Below are 22,896 nucleotides of genomic sequence, written 5' to 3' on the forward strand. Positions count from 1 at the left end.
TAATAAAAAGTTTATCAATTTAAATTTAAAGATTCCAACTTATTGTGAAACTTTGTAAAACACGGAGAGAAATTCGTAGTAACCGTTCCTAGTACGTTTGTGAAATATCATCCCATACCGCTATGGTAATAATTACTTGGAGTTATGGGATATAGGCTTCCTGGGAAAAGTTTCCATAGCTATGGGAAAGATTGCTATAATTATGGTAACAGTTCTTATGTCGCATGGTAATACAATTATTGTATTATATATACTATACAATTATTATATTTTATATACATTTTTAGTGTAGAGAAAACCGTTGAGCTCTCTGAGTGTAAATATAAGCTTATAATTAAAAATAACAAAGATAATAACTTACCATGGAAGTTTTTCTAGTTTAAGTTCCAGCCAATCTGTAAAAAAAAAAAAAAAATTTATTAATATTCTTTCCCATACAAAAAAAAAGAATCGACCCATTACTGGGTCGTGAATGGCTGCTAATTTTCAAGCATCAGCCGAAGATCGGCTTTATATCGGATGATAACGGTATGACAAGCTAGGCAGTTGCAAGCATTGGCCAATCTTGGCAATCAATCATCGGCCAAAGCTTGGTATCAAGAGCACTCGTTCAAATCGTTGGCCGACGAACGGCGGTTAATTGTGCGCCGTATTTATAAGCAGAAAGATGATTACCAATGATTCATCATGCACGGGCCAGTATAGTTAGCCATTTATTGGCCAGTCATTGTAAACCAGGCATCGGCCGATCCATGGGAAAATTTCGAAGCTCGGCGACTTTGTATGGGAGTTTCCAAAATACTCGAGAATAACAAAAGAAACATTTTTTTTCAGTATTTCTTAAATATTCCAGAATCTATTTGATTAAATGATCTTAAATTTGCAGGAAATTCAAATTCAAATGAACTTTCGAATGCTGCAAAAACCATTTAGATCGGTTAATTTATCCAAAACATATAAAAGGTTTACATACCCATGCAACGTAAGTAAACATGACATTAAATATATATTTTTTTTTTCTACTAACAATGATTTGATAACGACCATTGTGTAGAAAAAAATAAATATTTGTATAATTGTATCTAGTAAGTATTTACAGTTGAATGTTTCTATGTGCATTCATGTGAAATTTCGACAGATATATGTTTTCCTCATTGATCTGTAATATTCTTTTTATTTCATCTCGTTTGTACACATAACTCTGTACAGTTAGGAAAAGAAAAAATATCCATGTTTGTTAACGTGTATTTATATAGGGCAAGTCCACTCTATGCACATAAAGTTATGCGCAACAACTTTTTACTATGTCAGAAACGAAAAATATATACATGGGTAATTCCATGTCAAATTAACTAATAGTTGGAATTGGCCCCTTTCAATCATAAGACAAAGGTTTGCCAAAGGAAAAAATTTTTTTTTTAAATTTTCGAAAGTTATATAAAATTCAAAATTTTAATATTTTTTTTCTTTATTCATTAAAAATCTCGATAAATATTATAGATCTAGAAGTGGTTTTTTGTTTGTGTTAAAGGGGACACTTGGGGCTATTTCGGAAAAAAAATTTGAAAAACGAAAAAGTTTTAGAATTTATAATTTTTAAAAACCGTCAAAATCGTATGGCGACACGAATTTGGGACTCACATTTTTTACTACAATACCTTTAAATAATCTTAAGAGATCCTGAAAATTTTAGAAATGTGTTCTTTTTTAATTTTTTTTTTCTAAATCTCGATTTGCTCTGTAGAAAAGTAGAAAGTTCATTTAGGGGCTGAACAATTGGATAAGAGCTTGTTCTAAACTGATGGGTAACCTGAATGGTAATTATGATTTCAGAGAAAAATAATTATGGATTCAAATGTGTTTGTTGATGACCCCCATAATCAATCGTTATTAAGGAACACATGTGTGCAAAGGAAGCAAATGGTGCACCGTTTGCTTTTAAAAATATTATTAACTACCCATCGGTTAATGGCCATTTAGGGTTTTTTTTTTTACCATAATAAGGCGCGATATTCAAGCATGTGTTGAAAAAAGAATTTTTTTTTATTAACCCTCCATTACACGCGCTTTCTTTAGTGTCTTACTCACGCCAACTCTAATAAGTTGAGTAGTGTTGTGCGGGGAATCGCCGCATAGCGGGTGTAACGAAGGGTGAAGTTCAATAATATGCCGTGTTATTATCTTAATAGAATAAATCTTAATTTCATTTTGTTTGATTTTAACTTTGCCACTGCGGTATTTGGTACATCTACATCAGACTGGCGCATGTTCCTGCGGTTGTACCACCAGTACGCGAGTTTAATTATTTAACTTAATAAAAAAAGCAGTTTAAAATTCAAATACTCAATTAGATTAAATTTAAAATTAACGTTAAATCTTTGATTGATTGCAACAAATTAGTTAAGAGTGAAAACTATTTTAGTAAGTCTATTATTTCTCCTTGTTGATTTAATATTTATTTAGCTAATAATTAATACAAATAGAAGAAATATGTTATCTTTAATTTAATAAAAAGTATAGACAGATCTATTTTTATACAATATTTTTTTAAAATAATTACTGATTTGTTGCTTTTCTTTGGTTTATAAATCCACGGAGAGAACTTTTTTAATGAAAATTACTCTGTAATTTTGAGTATTACTATATTTTACGTGTTGAAATAATAAATTATTAAATAAATCGAACCCGATAACTTTTACAAAATTTAAATAGCCGTCGACAGTGCAGTTAATGGAAAAATAAAACTCAAATTTTTTCTTCTTGACAATAAACTTTTATTAGAAAGGGATATGTATTGAGTAAGTGTAAAAATAAAATATGAGATAAAAAATAAATATCTAGTGGGAAAATCATGTAATAAAATAAAATTACCAAGGTAAGTGGCAATGTTACGACTGAATGATCCAAGTGCAAACTTGGATTCAACTTTTTTTGTCTCTATCCCTTTATTCTCACATTCTATTGCCTTAAAAAATAAATAATAATAAAAAAAATTAATTGTTACAATAAAATACAATATCAGAAGTAAAAACAAAAACAATGCTTTTTTTTTTATAAATAATAACTCAAATAATTCAATCGTAGTTGGTTAAATCTTTTTTTTTTCTTTGAAACTTTATGGCTGACTAAATAGATATTTTACTACTGAGTCTCGTTTTCATTCATTTATTTTTTTTTTTTTTTAGATTATTAAAATATTTTCATTTTTGTTCCTTGTTTAGTTATTTAAATTTTTTTCTCACCCGCATGACTATACTTCTATAGTGAATATGCAAAAAAATGTGTGCACTTGTAACATTCTCAGCTTTTATTCAGTGAACAAGCACACGAAGTTCAAGCGCTCTCTAGATCTCGATGAATATGAAGAGTTGAAAGAGCAAACAGAAAGTCACGAGATTCTTGATGTGTTGAGAGGAAACCTTGGTAACTCTTACATAATTTATGTTCGCCCAAGTTACATATGTATGCATAATTTATTTGTATCCTAACAGAAGGGAAAAAAACATAATAAAATTTTTCATAGTTGAAAAAGAAAATTTAAACTTCACCTTTTTTTCATAACTTTTAAAGAAGTTATTTTTTGTAGAAAAATTTTATTATTTTAATTTTCTATATAAGTATATTTAATCATTAGCAAAATAAAATCAGATAAAATAAAGAAAGAAATCTTTTTTAAATTTGAACTTCCCGCGAAAAACTAAAATTTTTTATAAATAAAGCAAACAAGATAAAAGACCTAGTACCCGATCAGATAACTAGTACCCGATCACTCCATGTACATGTATGGATATAATTATTAATTATAGATATACAAATACATGAGTGATCGAGTACTAGTTCTCTGATAGGGTACTGAGTCACTTACCTTGAGTGATTTCAATTATATTTTATCAGTATTTTCCTCTATTGGTCAACTAATTAATGTGAAGGGAACGAAGTCCAAAATGGAGGACAGCTTTTTTGTAAAGTCACTATTTTACAATCGTCGCGCTCATGCTGGTGCTCGTCAGAAGAAATTAACAAAAAAAAAAAAATATATCGTAAATAAACAGAAAGGATGAGTATATTGATATTCAATAGTGTTTTGTTTTATAAAAATCTAGAGCTAAGAAAAAAAAATCGGGTCAATTAATCAAATCTTTTGAAAAATAATTTTTTTACCTTTATATAAACGGATTAATGAATTCTATGAAAAAATTTTTATTGTTTATTTTTTTTTTATTTATGGAAATTTATAAAATCGTTAGAAATTCTTTCAAATCAGTGTGTCCTGGAAAATTATTTTAATAGGATGAGAAAATACCCGACACTTAGTGGTCAAAATGCACAATAAGCTACCGAATTTTAACAATAATTGTATTTTAAATTTGAGATTTAAATAATAAATTTTACTTACGTAACATACGATGACGACTTTAATTTTTGGATAAAAAAATTAAAGCCCACCAAATTTTGAATAAATTTTTATATTTTCAAGGGTTGGATACAAAAAATTTTGTGAAAAATCTGCATTAAAATAAAATTTTTTTTTTTTTTAAATTTACCATGGACTTAATTTTAAAAACTTAGAAAAAAATTATTTTCATTTATTCAGATTACGCCGAGAATATCTTGTAAATTGACTTTTTTACTTATTTTATCACATTTTCTTTTCTATTTATTTATTTTTCTTTTACAATCTGTGACAAAGAAAAAAATATTCCGTGAAGCAAAAAAAAAAAAAAAACCAATATAGAATGCGTTTGCCATTTTCCGGCGTTTTATCTGTTCGATCGTTTCACTGTGTAAATGATACAGATTTGCATCTTTATCGAACGCACAATATTGGATTGCGAAAATAATATCAGAGAAAGAGAAAGAGAGTGAATAAGAAAAGTAAAATAATATTGGATGTTTTTGAAATAAGGATTATTTATAATTATGATATCCATCATTGCAAATGAAAAATAAACTTATATTTATGTTTAAATATTTTTATTTTATTATTTATTTTTCATTGAAAAATATTTTTTTTTCTTTAAACTGTCAATATTTGTTTAACTCTTTCAATTTTTTTTTATTTACTATTTGTAGAGACTTTATCAATTTATATTTACTTTGTGAATATTAAAGGAAAATATTGATTCCATTGTTCCAAATAAAATGTAAAATTAAAATAAATAAAAATTTAATTATAGGAAAAATATTTTTTTTGTATATAAATACGAAAGTTTGTATTAATATTTGTAAGATAAATCCCAGCTATACAATTTTTCATTCAGAACGGATGCACCTGGGAGTGATAACTAATGTGAAGGGTGTACAGGGTGAATGAACGAAATCGTAGACGAAGCCGCAAATATTTCCCATGGGATGCGTGACTCGTTAGAAATTCAACTCGTGGGAAATATGCAATTGAATAGTTAATGCTGGACACGTGGAAATGTGCGAATGAGGATGCTTGTTATTGAAAAGTTATAAATAGAATGGGCTTCACTATAATTTACTTAATAAGCTAAATATCATCACTTTATTTCATCTGCCTTTTATTTTCAATTATATACACTGAAAAAAATAATCGGTAACGGTTACCAATTTTTCGGTAACAGTTACCGATTTCCAATCAGTAATCTCTACTGATTTTAATCGGTAACCGTTACCGAAAAATCGGTAATCTCTACTGATATTAAATTTACCGAAAAAACAGTTTTTTGGGCCTACAACTAAAGTATAAATGACACGTCAACAAGTTTTAATTTCATTCAAAAGTAATTGAAATTTTTATTATAATCAACAGAATATTAAACTAAGTGCCGAATGGCTACAAAATATAAATTATTTTTTTTGACTAACGTACAAGGTACCAAATTCAACATGGAATTTATATTCTTAACTAAATCCATTTTATCATTGACGGTGACACGTAATGCGTGATAATGATCATCGAAATACATTGTTTTTAGTGAATACATGAGAAAAAGTATTTGATCATTAACACTGACCATGTCCACAATTTTACCAAATAATGTATCATTATTATCATAAATTTTAGTAATGACAACCATACTTTGTGAATATTTCTGGCTATGAAAAGTGATATGACTTTTTACTTTAATAAATAAAAATGACTTCTTTTTAGCCAAACAGCTAAAAATTACTGATTCAAATTTGTAACTGTTCATTTTTTTTTGTTTTCCCGACAATATAATCAGCTGTCGCAACCGATAAAAACAATATTTACAAAAATATACAGGGCAGTGTAAGTTATGTATAATTAGCTCCAAGTATTTGATATAACAGAGTTTTTTTTTCTCTATTCTGTAAAATTACATGCTTGTTAAGTAATTACCAATTAATTTTTATTTTTTCTAGATCAAGAAACTATCTTTTTGGTAAATGTAAATCGGTAGAGATTACCGATTTTCCAGTAACGGTTACCGATTAAAATCAGTAGAGATTACTGATTGGAAATCGGTAATTGCTACCGAAAAAATATCGGTAACCGTTACCGATTATTTTTTTCAGTGTAGTTTTGCTTAAAGAAAATTTAATTTTTCCCTTGAAAAATGTGGTACCCAAAAATTTTTATCAACATGTTTTTTAAACCGATTTTGAAATGAATTTTTTTTAGAACTTCTAAGTGGCCTTGTAATCAACAAAAATAATCATCATTGACTAAAATCGATTTAAAAATAGATGTTCTTAATTTATTTGATAAGTTTTAAAAAAAGTGTGGTACCACAATAGACCACCTAAAAAAAGGTACAAAAAATAATTGGTTTACATTTTTGTGTTCACGCGAAGTAAAACTACTATTTAGTACAGAATGATGAATACACTGTGAAAAAAAAAAAAAAAAAAAAAAAAAAAAAAAAAAAAAAACGGTGTAAGTTCTCGCTATCCCGGTATTAAGGTTACTGGTGTAGAGATATCGCTGACGAAAAAAAATAAAAAAAAAAAAAAATGTTTTTTTTTTTCCATTTTTCTTGAATATTTTGGAAGCTAGTAAATCGATCCATTTTAAAACCTAATCAGCTCTAAGCTCCATGAGCTGCATCGAATGCTGCCTCAACAATCCAATCCGGATTAATCGTTCCAAAGATTTTTTTTCAAAAAGTTTTTTTTTTCGAATAAACTCGAAAATTGCAAAACTGATTGATTCAAAACACTGTTTAGCATTAGAGACTGAACAATTGCATCCAATGCCACCCCAAACCTCAAAAACCGTTGATTAGTTCGATAGGTATCACCGATGAAAAATTTCAAAAATAACAATTTACTTGATTTTTTCCTTATAACGCATAATGTAATTCGTCATTTGTTCCAAAACTTATATCGATTCTTTTTTATAGTCTTTAATGATTGCTACACAATTTATTGCAATCGGTTCATTCCCGCATAAAAATGCCATACATGACAAATATATATGGCGAAATATAAAATAAATATGGGACCATGTAAGTGGCCAAAAACGATATATTTCTGATATCCGTACCAATATTTAAGCCTTATACTACATATACAACTCGTAATGTATAGGTCATCCCACCAAATAAAGTTATTTTTACGGAGCGACCCTCGATGATTTGGTTCAAACTTTGTGAAGCCGTTCTTTTTTTTTTAAATTCTCTGAAAATTTGAGCCCTTGGTATAAAATTGTTTAAAAGTTATGATTTTTTGAATATTTAAAAAATTTTTGTTTTCAACTTTTTCATTAATTTTTGTAAAGCAAAAAAAATGATTCAAAAAATAAGCGCATAACAGTTGTTTGTAGGAAAAATTTTCAGCTTTGAAATGAATTTCATTTGCTAATGAAAATATTAGTTTTTTATTTAAAAGACAAAAGGCCCTTTAAAATTCGAATAAAGTAGAAAGAACGATTTTTATGAATGTGCGGCGTTTGATACATCTATTTTGATATTTTTTTCTGAAAGCTGAGACTTTTTCTCACAAGATATGTGATTTTCACGATGTGCATATTTTTATTCAAACAAAATTAAATAAAACGTAGACTCTCTGTGATTAAGAAACTTTAATTTTTAACTTTTTTGAGGGTGATGATACATTTTTTACACAAACATATGCCAGGCTATCAATAATCGGTGAGAAAATGTGCAATGCTTGTGTACTTTACACCGTAATTGACTCAGAGTATCGTACGTCTAAAACATTCATTTTCTGTAGAGTCATCATTGATTATGAAAGTGAAATCAACGCCGGTAAAATTTTGAATAACCCGGATGTATACATCTTGCGGTGTAAGGATATGTTTTCTGGTATGTATCTGCAGTAAAGCTTTGACAACCAAAATTATAAAATTATTTTTATGATACCATCTTCAAAGCTTCAAGACTGGGCATTAGTAATTTGAGCTCTGATTCTTGTGATTTGTTTGATAGTGATTTAATGTTATCTGCATTAATGACAGTTCTGACATTGTAATTAAGTTGTATAAAAATTTGTGTAAATAATAAATACTATTTATAGTTATTGCTTAATTATAAATTGCAAATCATAAGTTACGCGTAAACTAATGGTTGATCACACCATTGGTCTCAAATTAACTTGATTCTAACTGGCTGCTGACACTGAAACTAATTTTCAATGCAGGCAATCATAAAAAAAATAGTGTCTAACACGGGATGAAACATGATTTCAGACTGCAGTTGTGTCAGCATTTGCCGACGCCTCGGGCAGCCTACTTTACTCTTATCTAATATCGTTCTGTTTCACCTCTTACCATACAATGTACTACACTGGTCATAGAAATTAAGGGATATAAAAAAAATTCCAAATTTTTAAGTGATTTCCAACATGCTGTAACTTGGTGAAAAATGGTCGTAAAGTAAAAATAAAAAAAGCAAATGGTAACCTCAAGTTTCTAGTTTTGAGATCTAGATTTCAACTTTTGGTACCATGCACGGTTCCTGAGTAATCTTAAAAAAACCGACGCAAAAAAAATTTCAAAATTTTTGCTCGTCTTCAAGAAAGTTTATGGGCTTCAATAAATTTTTTTTTTTTATAATCTGACCTTATGACTCTTGTAGGAAATTTCATGCCCCTTAATTTGTCGCCCTCAAAAAGTCTCTACGACGATTTATATTTTTTTCCCAAAATATTATTTATCGCAATCATTATTCCCTTACAATTTGATTAGTGTATGCGATGCAACGTAATTGATTAATTTTTTACGCAATAGGTTTCTTATTCCCTTTTTTTATAATATTTAATAATCTTGCATCTCATTATTGGCACTTGCTGTTACCTCATATAAAATTTATAAATAAATTATCTGTAAAAAAATTCTTTTGAATATTATTATTTATAAGTATATTAATTAATATTTAAACATAACACCAAAAGTGTTATATATGCAGAAGCATATTTCTCCATAAAACTTATGATTTCCTAAAGTAACTTACATTCCAGACTAGAGAGAAATTAATATGAACGTCGTGACACATTAGAGAAGTGCGATAATGAGCTAGATTTTAACATAATACTCGAGTGTAAGTTGCTTTGAAGTTGTAGTTAAATGCATACGAACGGGCATGATATCTACACATTTATTGACATTTTCTTGTTAATTAACACACTAATTGCTTGAGAGAATGACATTCACCTTATTAACGCGATGGTATGAATATTTGAAAAAATACTTCATTAATGTCATTCCACTGTAACTACGATTTTAGAAGACTGATTTGATTCTATTATTACATTATCATTGCCTATTATCAAATTTGTATTATAAATAATGTAATATATTAATTTTTTAAAATTTATTTATTTATACACTGTAAAAAGAGCGGTGTTAAAAATGGATTCATTTTAACTCCGCCCGGTGTAAAAATGAAATTACACCGGTGTAGGAGTAATTCACCGGTGTTAAAAATACTAGTGTTAAAGCGAGGCAACCGGTGTAATAGCGAGGTAAACTGCGTCCGCTTGGAGTTTTAACTTTAAAGATTATAAAACACAAAAAATGTTAGTTCTTTATGAAAATTAATAAAAAATATCATTAATTAACAAGTATAGTGCTCGAGTAAGTAAAAATATTCACAAAGTAAAATATTTTAACATCGGTAAAGAATGTCTTCACTGGCGGCGGCATTATTTTAACATCGGAGAATTTTTTTTTAACACCGGTATAGGATATTTACACCGGTAACGGCGTTATTTTTACACCGTTTTCGGTGTTGAAATTTAACACTGCTGATTTTAACACCTACACCGCTTGGACTTACCCCGGTGATTTTTTACAGTGTAGAAAAAATCTGAAAAAAATATTTAAAATTTATTTTAATTTTATTGTTGATAATATGATTTGGACTAAAGAACGAGTTACATTACTTTATAAATTAATTGAAAGAGACCATAAAGACGAAGACTTGACATGATTTTTAACACATTTTAGTACGTTATATGGTGGTTTATCGAGGAAAAGTAACAAAATTTTATTTTTCAAACATTTCGACGCTGATATCTTTTGAGCTAATCAACCGATTTTGACGTTTAATGTGGTAATTGATGTATTTTATTGTTTTAGAGTTGGGTGAATGTAGGAATTCATCAGATGAGTCGTTTCAACGATAATTAAAAAAAACCGTTTTCCACCATTTCTTCTATATCTTGGAGTCTATTGAATCGATCGATCTAAAATTTTCAGGAAAGTCAACCGCCAACAAACTCTTTCGATTGCCGCAAAAACCATCTCAATCGGTTAATTAATTAAAAAGATATAAAGAGTTTACATCCATACACGGAGAAAAAAGAACAGTAATCATTACTGCGCAGACCAGTAATCTAATCAATTGAATAAATATAAGTATAATAAAATATGTTTTTACTATACTTCATCTTTTGCCCAAACGCGTTCATTGACTGGATTGCTGTTTTGCGCAGCAATGGTTGCTGTTTTTTTTCTGTGTATGCATACACACATGTATACATATATACATATACATACGTACAATCGGATATCATTCTGGAAATGGTGAGAATAGCGTCATAGGACCTCGAAACAATGACATCTGATGAAAACTCGGTTTTCAAAAATCGAGGTGAATACAAAAACCTCGAATTTTTGCAAAATTACTATTTTCTTAGCGGGACTTTAAAAATTTGGAAATTGTTAATCGCTTGCTTACTTCAAAATCATAAAAATTTTTGTTTTTCTTATCTTACTATAATTATATATTGGTTTTAAATTAAAGCTTATGATCAATTAATTGCACACCTCAAGCGTGAAAGCGCTGAGGGTACTTTATGATCGATCTTAATTTTTTTGTAATATTGTTTAAAATAAATTTTGAACAATTAAATTTCATAAAAACCGATAGAAGGAACATCAAAATATTTTTTCCAGGTCTCCAAAATTAGAGGCTTCACAGGCTTAAAAAAAACAATAACGTGATTAATTTTTAATGAAAATTAATAAAGCTAAAATATTTTAGTATTCATTTTAAAATTTCTTAAAATAATTATGAATTTTATGAAAATATAGTTGTTTCGTATTGAAAAAATATTTACGAGAAAATATGAATTCTTGAATCAAATAAATTCTTCTATTAGTATACTGAATATCTCTATTTTAATCCGATTGCCGTTATATATTGTATCCTGTATAGAGTGCATATATCGAGCGACAATATAGACTAGTGGTAATTAAATTCAGCAAACCCACGATTCAGCTAAGCCGTTTCAATAGTACTACAAATACATTAGCATCAATTTGTTCGTTCGTTCATTCGTTCTGTGATGTCTATTCGAGGGAAAACCATCAAGGGTATCTACCACGCTTACTAAAGTGAACGCATTCCTTTGTGAAATTTCACTCAGTCTGGTGTAGATTTTTCGATTGATTGGTGAACGAACATTCATACAACTAAATTTATACGTATTATGAGAATTTATTATCATTTCCTTTTTATTGTTGAACAAATTTTTTTTTTTGAAATTTAAACAATAATAATTAATTACATCAATTAACTAAAAATATAAACTCGTTTAGAGTAAAAAAATGAAAGTTAGATTTGTGATATAAAAAAAAAAAATGATTCCTAAGAAAGTGCATCATTATTTTCACATTTACATCACTCGAATGTAAATGTATAAGAAAGGGTTTGGATGTATTCTCATTTACGCCACTATGTACATTACCGCAAATGATACATAGAATTCTATGGATATAGAGATAGAGAAAGATTAAGAGAGAAAGAGAGAGAGAAGTCAATGTGGATTTGAAAACCGCCAACGGCGCCGGTGTTTCATTTCCGAGATGAGAATGACAGAATTGTAGGAAGCAAGACATAAGAAAAAGATGAAGGAGAGAGTATTGTATGTATATATCATATATATGCACATATGTATGTATATAAAAGCAAGTGAAGTGAAGGGAAGATGAGAAACAATGCTGAGGATGTTGGTTGTCACTCAGTTGTTAGCTTCTTCCTTTATCTCTCACTCTCTAATCCTCTGTATACTTGTTTCTTTTCTCCTCTTTTCTCGTCTACGTTTCTGTATAGCCTCATCACTGACTGTCATATGCAACAACCCAGAAACTTCAACATGAAATTCTATTCTGGTGATTTCAGGTCGATAGAGTAGATTCATATCATTATATATTTATTTTTGTGACAGTACATTTAAAATATTATTTACGGCAAAATGATTTTATTCAATACATACATACACTGTAAAAAACAGTGTTAACATGCACTGCTACCGGTATAGCAGTGCTACTTAGTGGTATACAACTGGTGTTAAAACGGTGTACATAAAGAGTACATTAACTCCGATTAGAGTATGAGGGTGTGAGTGTAAGCGTTTTCACCATATTTGCACCGAAAGTTTCAATTTTTGTCCTGTTTAGAGGAAAGTTGTACTTTATTCTTTTGGAAGAAAGCGAATGATAAAAATTAGCGCATATGCCATTCTTCCCGCAAATAGAAACAAAAATTTAAACTTTCAGATGCAGTGAAAAATAGTATACACACCACGGAGGTAGAACGTCCGAATCTGCCTTCGGCTCGGGTAGGCAATTACACACATAAGTTGGAATGTCGTATTTTCCTCCCTTGGTGTCTAATACTACATGTATAATAATACTATATGTATATTAGGGTGGGTTGAAAAAAAAACTTTTTTTTTTGTTTTTCTTAGCATAGGGGTAGAATTTGTACCTTAAGAAAAAAAAAATTTTTTAAGAAAAAAAAACTTTTTTTACTGAACATTTTGAGGTAGCCCACTCGTTATTTTTAATAAATAGTTGATCAAACGGAGTGGTTCTAACGAAAAAAATTTTTTTTTATTTAAAATCGTGGAAAACATCTAATAATTGACAAATGTGATTTTTTTTTACTCCACTATCATTTTAATTCTAAAGAAAATGCTTTTTATTTTTGGATTTTTTACTTGAGTTACATAAATAATAGGTCAAAATTTTTTTTAACTTCTGACTTTCAATTAGCTTTCGAGGGGACACCCTACAGATTCTAGAACACCATTTTTATATTTTTTACTACCTTCCGTTCTCAAGTTATTGAGAAGTTGGGTTTTGTACTTTCAATTTAATGTTATCGAATTTGTCTTATTGTTTATATTGTGTTGATATTGTTTATAAATTAATTTTGTTGTTCTTGATTAGTAATAAATAAAAAAATATTTAAAACTCTACAATTTTATTACAAAGTTTCATAAAATTATTGATTCAACATTTTAGAGTTACTAATTAATTTCTCTCTTATCAATAACTTGAGAACGGGTGGTAATAAAAAATATATTAATGGTGTTCTAGAATCGTCAGGGTGTCCCTTTAAAAGCTAGTTGAAAGTCAGAAGTTGAAAACATTTTTTTCCTATTATTTTTATATTTTAAGTAAAAAATCCAAAAATCAAAAACATTTTCTTTTGAATTAAAATGAAAGGGGAGTCAAAAAAATTACATTCGACAATTATTAGATGTTTTCCACGATTTTGGACAGAAAAAATTTTTTTCGTTGGAACTACCCCGTTTAATCCATTATTTATTTTAAAAACGAGTGGTCCACCTAAAAATGCTGAGTTGAGAAGTTTTTTTTTTCTTGAAAAAAATTTTTTTTTATAAGGTACAAATTCTACCCTCATGCTAAGAAAAACAAAAAAAAAGTTTTTTTTCAACCCACCCTAATGTATATACTATTTAAGATCTACAAAACAAAAAAAAATGATTGTTATGATATTTCGTTAAAATTACGAAATTATCGTTAATTGACATAAAATCAATTTTATTACCAATAAAATAAATAATGTCACTTTTATTAAACCAAGCAAATTAATGTTGTTTTTGATCACTTATCAAATTAATATTTAGAAATAATCAATATAAAATAAGTTAAAATTTTATATTCAAAAAAGTTTAGATAATTAATTTATTTACTGTCTTTATTAGCTCGTGTGTGACTTGAAATTCTACTTTCTCTATTAGAACGTCTGCTGTCTCACTGTCGTTCGTTAATTAAACCCACATTTGTATTTGTCCATTTCCTAGGAACTTTTTCATTCGGAATTCTACTCCCGCACTTTTATTTTACTAGTTTACTTCAAACCACTTTAATCTTGTACTAGTATCAGTTTATATATCTAAAATTCAAAATACAGAGAATTTATTTTATTTATTTCAATCTCATAAAAAATTTAATTTTAGTAAAATGTAAATATCTGTGACATTTAATATTGTTAAATAATAAATATAAAAATTTAAAAATAAAGCAGAATTTTTTATTGATGTTTTAAAAAAAATTATTCAATTATTTTCCGGGATTTATTTCCACTTTATTATTTTTCCTTTTTTATTTATTTTTTAAAATCACTATATTATCGGAAAACAATTATTCGTAATTGTTAATTGGTAAATTGCATTTTACATGAAAATTTTTCATATTTAAATTTATTTAAATGAAAATCATGTTTTATTGGTAATACAAAAAAAATTTTATATTAATTCGTCAAAATAAAAAATGAAATAATGTATATTTTATATACTTAGATGTATATATGTATATTTAAATAAAAAATGAAGTAAGACGAGTAGAGGAAAATAAAAGTAATAAAATTGTAAAGGAAGCAGTCTTAATTCCGTAGAATTTCAAGTATCCTAATCCAGACAAGAATTTCTAATTTTGTCGGAAGCGCAACGTCCTTTTTAACCAGTAGGATAAGCTTTCATCCATTCTACGTATATACACAAAACATTTTCAATGAGGCTTCCAAATCTTTAGAAAAAAAACTTATCCAAGTTCTTCTTATACTTCTTCTTAGTGGCTTGATAATCTCCAGAAAAGAAGTTTTATAAAAATGTTCGATATTTCTTGAAAAAAAAAAATGCTATCTGGCAGCCAGATTATTTGAATAATTAGAGCTAGTGAAATTTATTATCAAGTTTATAGAGATCCATTTCAATCTATGCAGATTCACATAGACATTCTCTGGAAAAAAATTTTGTATGGATCGTTACGAATTAATAAACAAAAGTCATGTGAGATTAAAGCTGCAGAAATTTGTTTTCGGTTTCATTTAAAGTCTTTAAGGTTATTGAATTATCAACAAAAACAGGTTTAAGTGATAAAGTAAACACCGAAATTGAAAACTTATCGATCAATGATTGGAATGCTTTTATTAGAAAAGAACTATGATATTTAGTTAAAAAGTTATTTACAGACAAACGGTATAGTCGAGTTAATTGCTCAAAGAATAAGTGGATGAAATTTTATTGAGATGCGACATGCGACAGGATATTGAAGGTACTATTGTGATGACAAAGTACGTTATTTATTTATTCACCTACTTAATATATAAAATAGTTGTAAAATTGAACGATTATTTTGTTCACTGCAAAATAAAACTGACGGAATTAGATAATGATGTGAAATGCATAAGTTATCAGGGATTAAAACCATATTTAGTAATTTTCTTGATTTGGTTCAAACTCTTAAGGCTATCAAACTATCGGAAGAAATAGTCAAAACATCAAGTTTAAGAACAAAAATCAAAGCTTATAAAAGGAGCTTGAAGACACTTTTTACAGAAATTGTCTATGAGTTTTAGTTTTTAACTTATATGAACTTTGAAAAACTGATTTTTTCGAAAAATTGTGAAAATTTCAAACAGCCATAACTTCTAAATTAATCGACTAATTTCGCTCATCTTCGTACTTGATCAAGATAATCGCCTATAAAATAAGTGCAGAAAGTTTCATTAGGATCCGATGAGAGTTTTAGGCACTTTCGGGTGACAAGGCTGGTTATATCACATATATATATATATATATATATATATAAAGTGTAATTTGTCATATTTTTCACAAACAATGTGGACATTCTTCACGATATTTATTCTTTGCAGTGTCATTTTTAACCAATCAAAGACGTACTTTCTTACCATGAGTTGCAAAAAAGTGTTTTCGGGCTTGAAGAGTTCGTAAACGTACTCACGATACTGCTTCCGAGTTCAGAGAGCTAGTCTGCAGGATTAACCGTTTTCCAGATTTTTTAGTTTTAATTTTACACTTAATATGGGTTGCAAGCCATATTTCTTATTGAATTTACACATTAACCTTATTTATTAAATTTTATCACGAATATATAAAATTATTTTTTTTTCAATGTCTGGTAGATATTCATATTATTTCTTAAGAATATAAGGAACAAATGGAATATTAAATTCAATCAGTACAGAATAAATTTTTTTTTTAGCCATGGTAACTATAATTATTTCGTATTGTAAGTGTAAATATCCAAAATCATATAAATCAATATAATTATGTTAGTGATTTCTATTGTAAGAATATTATCAGTGTGTTATTAATAACCAACCCGAAGTAGAAGAAAACGCAATGAAAAAAAAATTTTATTAAATTTCTTACAAACTTCTAACGTGGAGATGAACCACTGAAATATTGAAAAAGATTTTATATAGCTTTAGGTGAAAGAAGAAGAAGACGAACCTGCGGTTGTGATGTGATAGAGTAAAAAGTAACAGCTAAGTAAAATAAAATAAAAAGAATAAATAAACTTGAGTTGTTTCGTTGATCGCAAAGGTATGGACAAAACCATCTTCTACCTTAGTTTTTTCTTTCGTGTCCTAAGTAATATATATATAGCCACGGCAAAGAAAAAGCGAATTTGAAGAGTTTGAAAAACACTCCGCCAAGAGGTAACTCCACAAGTTCTAGATAGTCAAGAGTCTAAGTAGAGTTATATAAAAAGAGAAAATTTTTTTTTTATAAAAAAAGAGCATGAATTGCGACGCAGTTTTTTTTTTACAAGCAAACAAAAATAAAATATTATGTAAAAGGAAATGGAAAAAGAGTCGGCTGGTATGTATATTTGAGTTTTAACTTATTCATTAATATTATTTGAATTTGTTTTGTTGACTTTAAAATAATATTTTTACTGAAGTCAAGAACTTTAAAAATAAAAATTTGAATTATGGACATAAATGAAGAATTTCATTTGAACTAATTTCATAAAATATTTAATGCATTGTTTGTTATTCCAATGTTGAATTTTCGTATCAAGTTTATTAATTATTTATGATAAATTTATTAAAATCAAATACTGCTGCGATTCATTTGTACTTTTTCTATTGTCAGATATTTATTTATGGAAATGGTTATTTCAATTATGAATATATTTATTCGGATGCAATTACGAATGTTGGAAGAGTTTACAAGAGCTTTATTGAGTTTACTGCGAAAAAATATAAAAAAAAGACTAGAGTAGAAATGAATATAAATCGTATTGGTTTTACGATTTAGTAACGCTTTGATGAGCATGGATGATAATTAATGAAGTGTGCATTCACATGTAACGATAAAAGCTTACTGTATAATCATAACTATTTAAGAATTTATGAAACAAACTTATGTCAATTATTATCAATGTTTTTAGTATTTATCAATAAATTATTTCTGATTTATTCTTAATACTTTTGAATGAAGAACAGTTTTTTTAATTTAATGCGAAGCTTGTCACGAAACTATAGAGTTTAGAAAATAATGTTTGAACCAAAATTATAAGAAATTTAATTCGCTACAAAAAACACTCTTAAATTTATTAACATATTTCAGATAGTCTTAAAGTTATAGAGAAAATAAACAAGGAATCAATTCATTTAAGAATAATATGTTAGAAAAAAAATATTTTTTCATTTGAAAGTGCAATTACGTCGAGATAATTAGATGTACGTGAAAATGTAATAAGACCTCTTTTGTGGATAATTTAATGAGATATCTCTGAGTTCTATACATTTTAGTCGTATTTGTACTGGTTTAGTGAAAATTTTAATGTTTTCGCGATAAATTCGACATGTAAATTGATAAATGTGCAATAAACAAAAAACATTTCAGAAAATTAAATCAATGCTCACGGAAGCGGGCGACGGTAGTGTTTAGATACACGTATATCGCTTTATAAATTTCAAAGGACACATTTTTATACGACTTTTTGGCTTTAAGGAGCTTTCGGGAGCTAAAAAGGCGCATAATTTTTTTTTTATTGTCAATCGTTTGTTAGGCTTATTTTAGAGCTTAAAATTGAACAAAAAAAGATTTGAAAGCTTAAAGAACGCATGACTTAAATTATATACCCTTTTGGCTTTCAAAAATTTTTTTTTATTTTGAACTTTAAAATAAGTATCTTAAACGATTTGCAATAAAAAAAATTATACACCCTTTTGGCTCTAGGAAGCTCCTTAAAGCCAAAAGGGCTTATAAAAATATGTCCGTTTGAAAGTAGTAGCGCGATATATACACATACATAGATACTGAGTTGAGAAAAAAAAAATTATGAAATTTATAAGAACAATACAAAATAATGACTTTAAATTTTTGTTTCAATAATTTTTATGCGACGGTTTAGTGAGTCACCTAGCTAAAATTTTGCGTTAATTGAATCCATAATTCATGTCGATTTCAGCACCGCTCGGTCGTGTTCTATAAATTAGAACGACAGTCAATTAAGTCTTGCTTCCGGGATGCCTACGGAAATTTCTAGAACACGAGCTTATTTTCAATAAATGAAAACTTAACATTTTTTCATTTGTATAAATTTTAACAGTTGCCAAATTCAATTTCAATTAAAATATAATAATAATAACAATAACAATAATACTAATAATTACAATTAAAATTCATGGTAATAATTTTAAATTTATAAAAATCATTTAAATTAAAAAAATAAATCATTCACGAAAGGATCCGATAACTTCCAATTTAAAATATTAATTTATCATGGAAAATTATTGACCAGTTAAACAATAACATTAAAATTATCAATATCAAATTTATTTTCATATTGATAGAAATGAATTGAATTTAAAACATTATAAATTTTTGGAAAACATTGAATTTATGTAACAATGAATAATGAATAAATATTTATATTTCCAATATTCCGATAAAATATATCAATACTTCAAAAAGTTATTACTTATCTGAAAATAAATTAAATATACCTATAAATAATTATATGAACTTCGATGTCAAAAAGTTGAAAAAAAAGTAAACTAATAAATAATATCCATTTTTTTTTTATATAAAATTTGTTTGCAGATAAATCCAATATCGATTCACACAAATATCTACGGAATTATTTTCTAAACAGTCTATTGTCATGATTCTTTTATGCTCCCATTACTTTCAGGACTTATTCGACCAATCCGATTCGACTGCTCTTTATTTTTCCCTTCCGGTTTTTTTCCTTATTCATTTTTTTTTTTTTCATTTTTATCTTTTACATTTTATTTTTGTTCTGCCTCTTGAAGTCGACTTTGTTCGATTGACTTTGCCCTTACCGTCTGTTTCTTTCATTCAACTTTTATATACATACATATATATATTTTTTTAAACCCGAAATCGATGGATTCTTCAGTACTCTGGGGCCTATAGAAAAAGAGGAAAAATATTCCTTTTTTTACTTGACCAGCCAACAGCATATCTTTTCGGCAAAACGACTTTCTTTCTGTTAGAATTCAAACGACGTACTTGAAACAGATCTTTCTATTGATTTCAGTCTTTTCATGTTTGCTGACAGAAATTTTTTATAATTTCACAATCACCAACTATCCGTAATAATTTTATTATTAAAGATGGTAAAATAAAACTGCTTCAATAATTTTTTTCTTCATAAAATTATTCCGTTTTCTTCATACAAACATAGTTGATAAATGATTGTGCTTTAAAAGCAGGTGCAGAAGATTACGAGTCACGAGGGAAATTGCAAAAGCTAACAAATAAAACTATTACATTACATAATAAATGTTAGTGTACCTTTTTTTTTAATAAAAATAATTTTAAAAAATGGTATAAAATGAAACTGGCAATCGTTTGGAAGTTTCGTTATAAGTATCTTCTGAAATGGCTGACTCATTTCGACAATATTTGAAATGAAATTATGGAAATTTACTCAGAAGGGGAGTTTTCGCGGAGTGGATGATTTTTTTTGTTATTCAATTCCCTCAGACTGAAATTCACTTCGAAGGGGAGTTTTGGAAAATATATTTGTTTATACATCTTATAATAAAAATCGTAGTACAAACTCGCGAATCGAATTACCAATGTATAGTGTGATTAGGTCTCATATATTTTGACATTCATATTGAGTGCAGAAATAATTACCATTTTCCTTTACTTCAGGGTTGCAAATAGTGCATTAAATTTATAATTGCATTAGTGCTTCAATTAAATTTTTTTTTATATTTCATAATCCAAGAACAACAAATTAAAAATGATTTTTTAACTTTTAATTCAATATCTTTAAATTCAAAATAATTTTTTTATTTTTAATCCATTATCTTTAAATTTAAAATAATTTTTTAAATTTATAATCTTACATTTTTGAATTAAAAAATTCAATTTCGAATTTTTAATTTGTAAGGTAGGGTTAAAATGGAATAGCTTAGTTTTTAAATCTACGGTTTAAAATAAAACATTAATTGTACAATTTCAATTCGGAAAACCGGATGAAAAAATTTCTTTCTAATCTCCAATTCCATATTTAATAATTTTTAATTTTCTTTTTTCTTATCAAAAATTAAATAAAAAATTTTTTAATTTCGAACATCAGATTAGTGTTGTTTTAATTTAAAATTCTCTGATTACACTGAAAATTATAAAAAAATTTAATTCTTAAATATCTCAACTATAAATGATCTTTTTATTTCAAATTCTACTATATCTGACGATCAAGAGTAAGTTCAAAAATATTTAAACTTAAAGGTCAAGTAAAACAGTATTCTTTCCTGTTATAAGTGCTGTCAAATTTTTTGTCTTGATTACTTATTTGATTGCGTACCGTATCTACATTGAAAAATAATTTCCAATTTTTGATCCCACGTGTTTGAATTAACAAGTATTTTTTTAATTTTTAATCCCACGTGTCTGAATTAGAATTAATTTTTGAAATTTTAAACTCACGTGTCAATTTAAAAACGAATTTTAAAATTTTTAATTTGACTTGTCTGATTCAAAATTAATTTTTCGATTTTTAATCCCACGTGTGTACATTTAAATTCATTTTTCAACTTTGAACCTCTCGTGCCGGATTAAATATAAATTTTTAAATTTTGAATCCCACGTTTCTGGATTAAAATTAATTTTTTAATATTTAATCTCACGTTTCTGAATTAAAATTAATTTTTCAATTCAAGTTGTTAAATTAAAAATTAATTTCGTAATTTTAATTGGTATAATTTCAATTACGGATTAAAAATTCAATTTTTAATTGGAAATATTCTCATTAAAGAATTCGCAACCCTGCTTTACTTACATCCACCTGAAATAATTTATAAAAATGATTGGCAGCTGAAAATGAAAACTTCAACGTTTACAAATTAAAGTAACAGATTTTTTTTTCCACCATTAAAATAGTTTTACTAAGCGACAAACTCTCATATGACTTACATCAACCATACCACGAAACATCATTTTATATTGTACCAAAATATAAAATATTCCTATAAAAACTATGTCGCTATAAGTATTAAATAATTTAATGTTTGTGCTATGCTAAGATCGTAATCGTGGGCTATACTTTCATTAGCATCAATTTCCAAATGTTTTATTTTAAAATTTATTATGTCGGTTACATTTTTTACTATTTAACATCGTAATTTTAACAAAGACTTTTTGGATTAAAAACTATTTAAAAAATTACAATGTTAACATCGCAAAAAGAGTAAAATAAAAAATTGCAGTTCAAATCAATATTTATTCCTATTTTTATTTGTCTGTTTACCTTTGAATAAAATAAATATGACAGTGTTGCCCCTGTTGTATATTACGATATTACATCATAATTTGTAAATAGTAACTGTGTCTTCCGTAAGAGGCGTTTTCGTGACTTATGACTGTTTATTTATGTCGTTTAATATGGATCTTAAAAACTACCTGAACTTGTACACCACCACTACAATAATCAATAGGAAAAATCAATGTTAGCATCGTAAATTTAATTGGAATTTTTTTTTCCGTGTATGAAATTATAGTTTAGTGAGTTACTAAAACATTTTCTAAATTAAAATCCAAACAAACTTTGTTTAATTATTAATACCTGAATAATAAATAAAAAAAGTTGTTTCTGTTAAATATAAATTTATTTAAGTGTTAAAATTCCAGACCGAGTGAATGCGGATTGAAATAAAATTCGCATCACTCCGAAATCGGTCAAAAAATCCCTATTCACTCTCCATGCCGATTGATTTGTTTTTTAAACTCCGAGTGACAGAGTGAATTCAGATTAAATTAAAATCCGTATTCACTCCCGATTTGTTACACTGTATTCAGAAAATATTTAAATAAATAAGATAAATATATTTTCTACTTAATTTGCTTTCATGCCGAATTAGATTATAAATTGTGATACATATTTTATTCTTCTGT

At 27.3% G+C, this 22,896-nt stretch overlaps 1 protein-coding gene across 3 annotated transcripts in view; it reads right to left on the minus strand.

Moving 5' to 3' along the window:
* LOC103568660 (protein-tyrosine sulfotransferase) overlaps positions 1 to 22,896 on the minus strand; it is a 184,675-nt gene that overhangs the window by 75,248 nt on the left and 86,531 nt on the right. For all 3 annotated transcript variants that reach the window (XM_053742787.1, XM_053742788.1, XM_053742789.1), the window contains one exon: positions 362 to 395. The gene's annotated coding sequence lies outside the window, so the exon portion shown is untranslated. The remainder of the gene's footprint in view (positions 1 to 361; positions 396 to 22,896) is intronic.

The sequence above is a fragment of the Microplitis demolitor genome, chromosome 2 (assembly GCF_026212275.2).
Source record: "Microplitis demolitor isolate Queensland-Clemson2020A chromosome 2, iyMicDemo2.1a, whole genome shotgun sequence".
NCBI lineage: Eukaryota > Metazoa > Arthropoda > Insecta > Hymenoptera > Braconidae > Microplitis > Microplitis demolitor.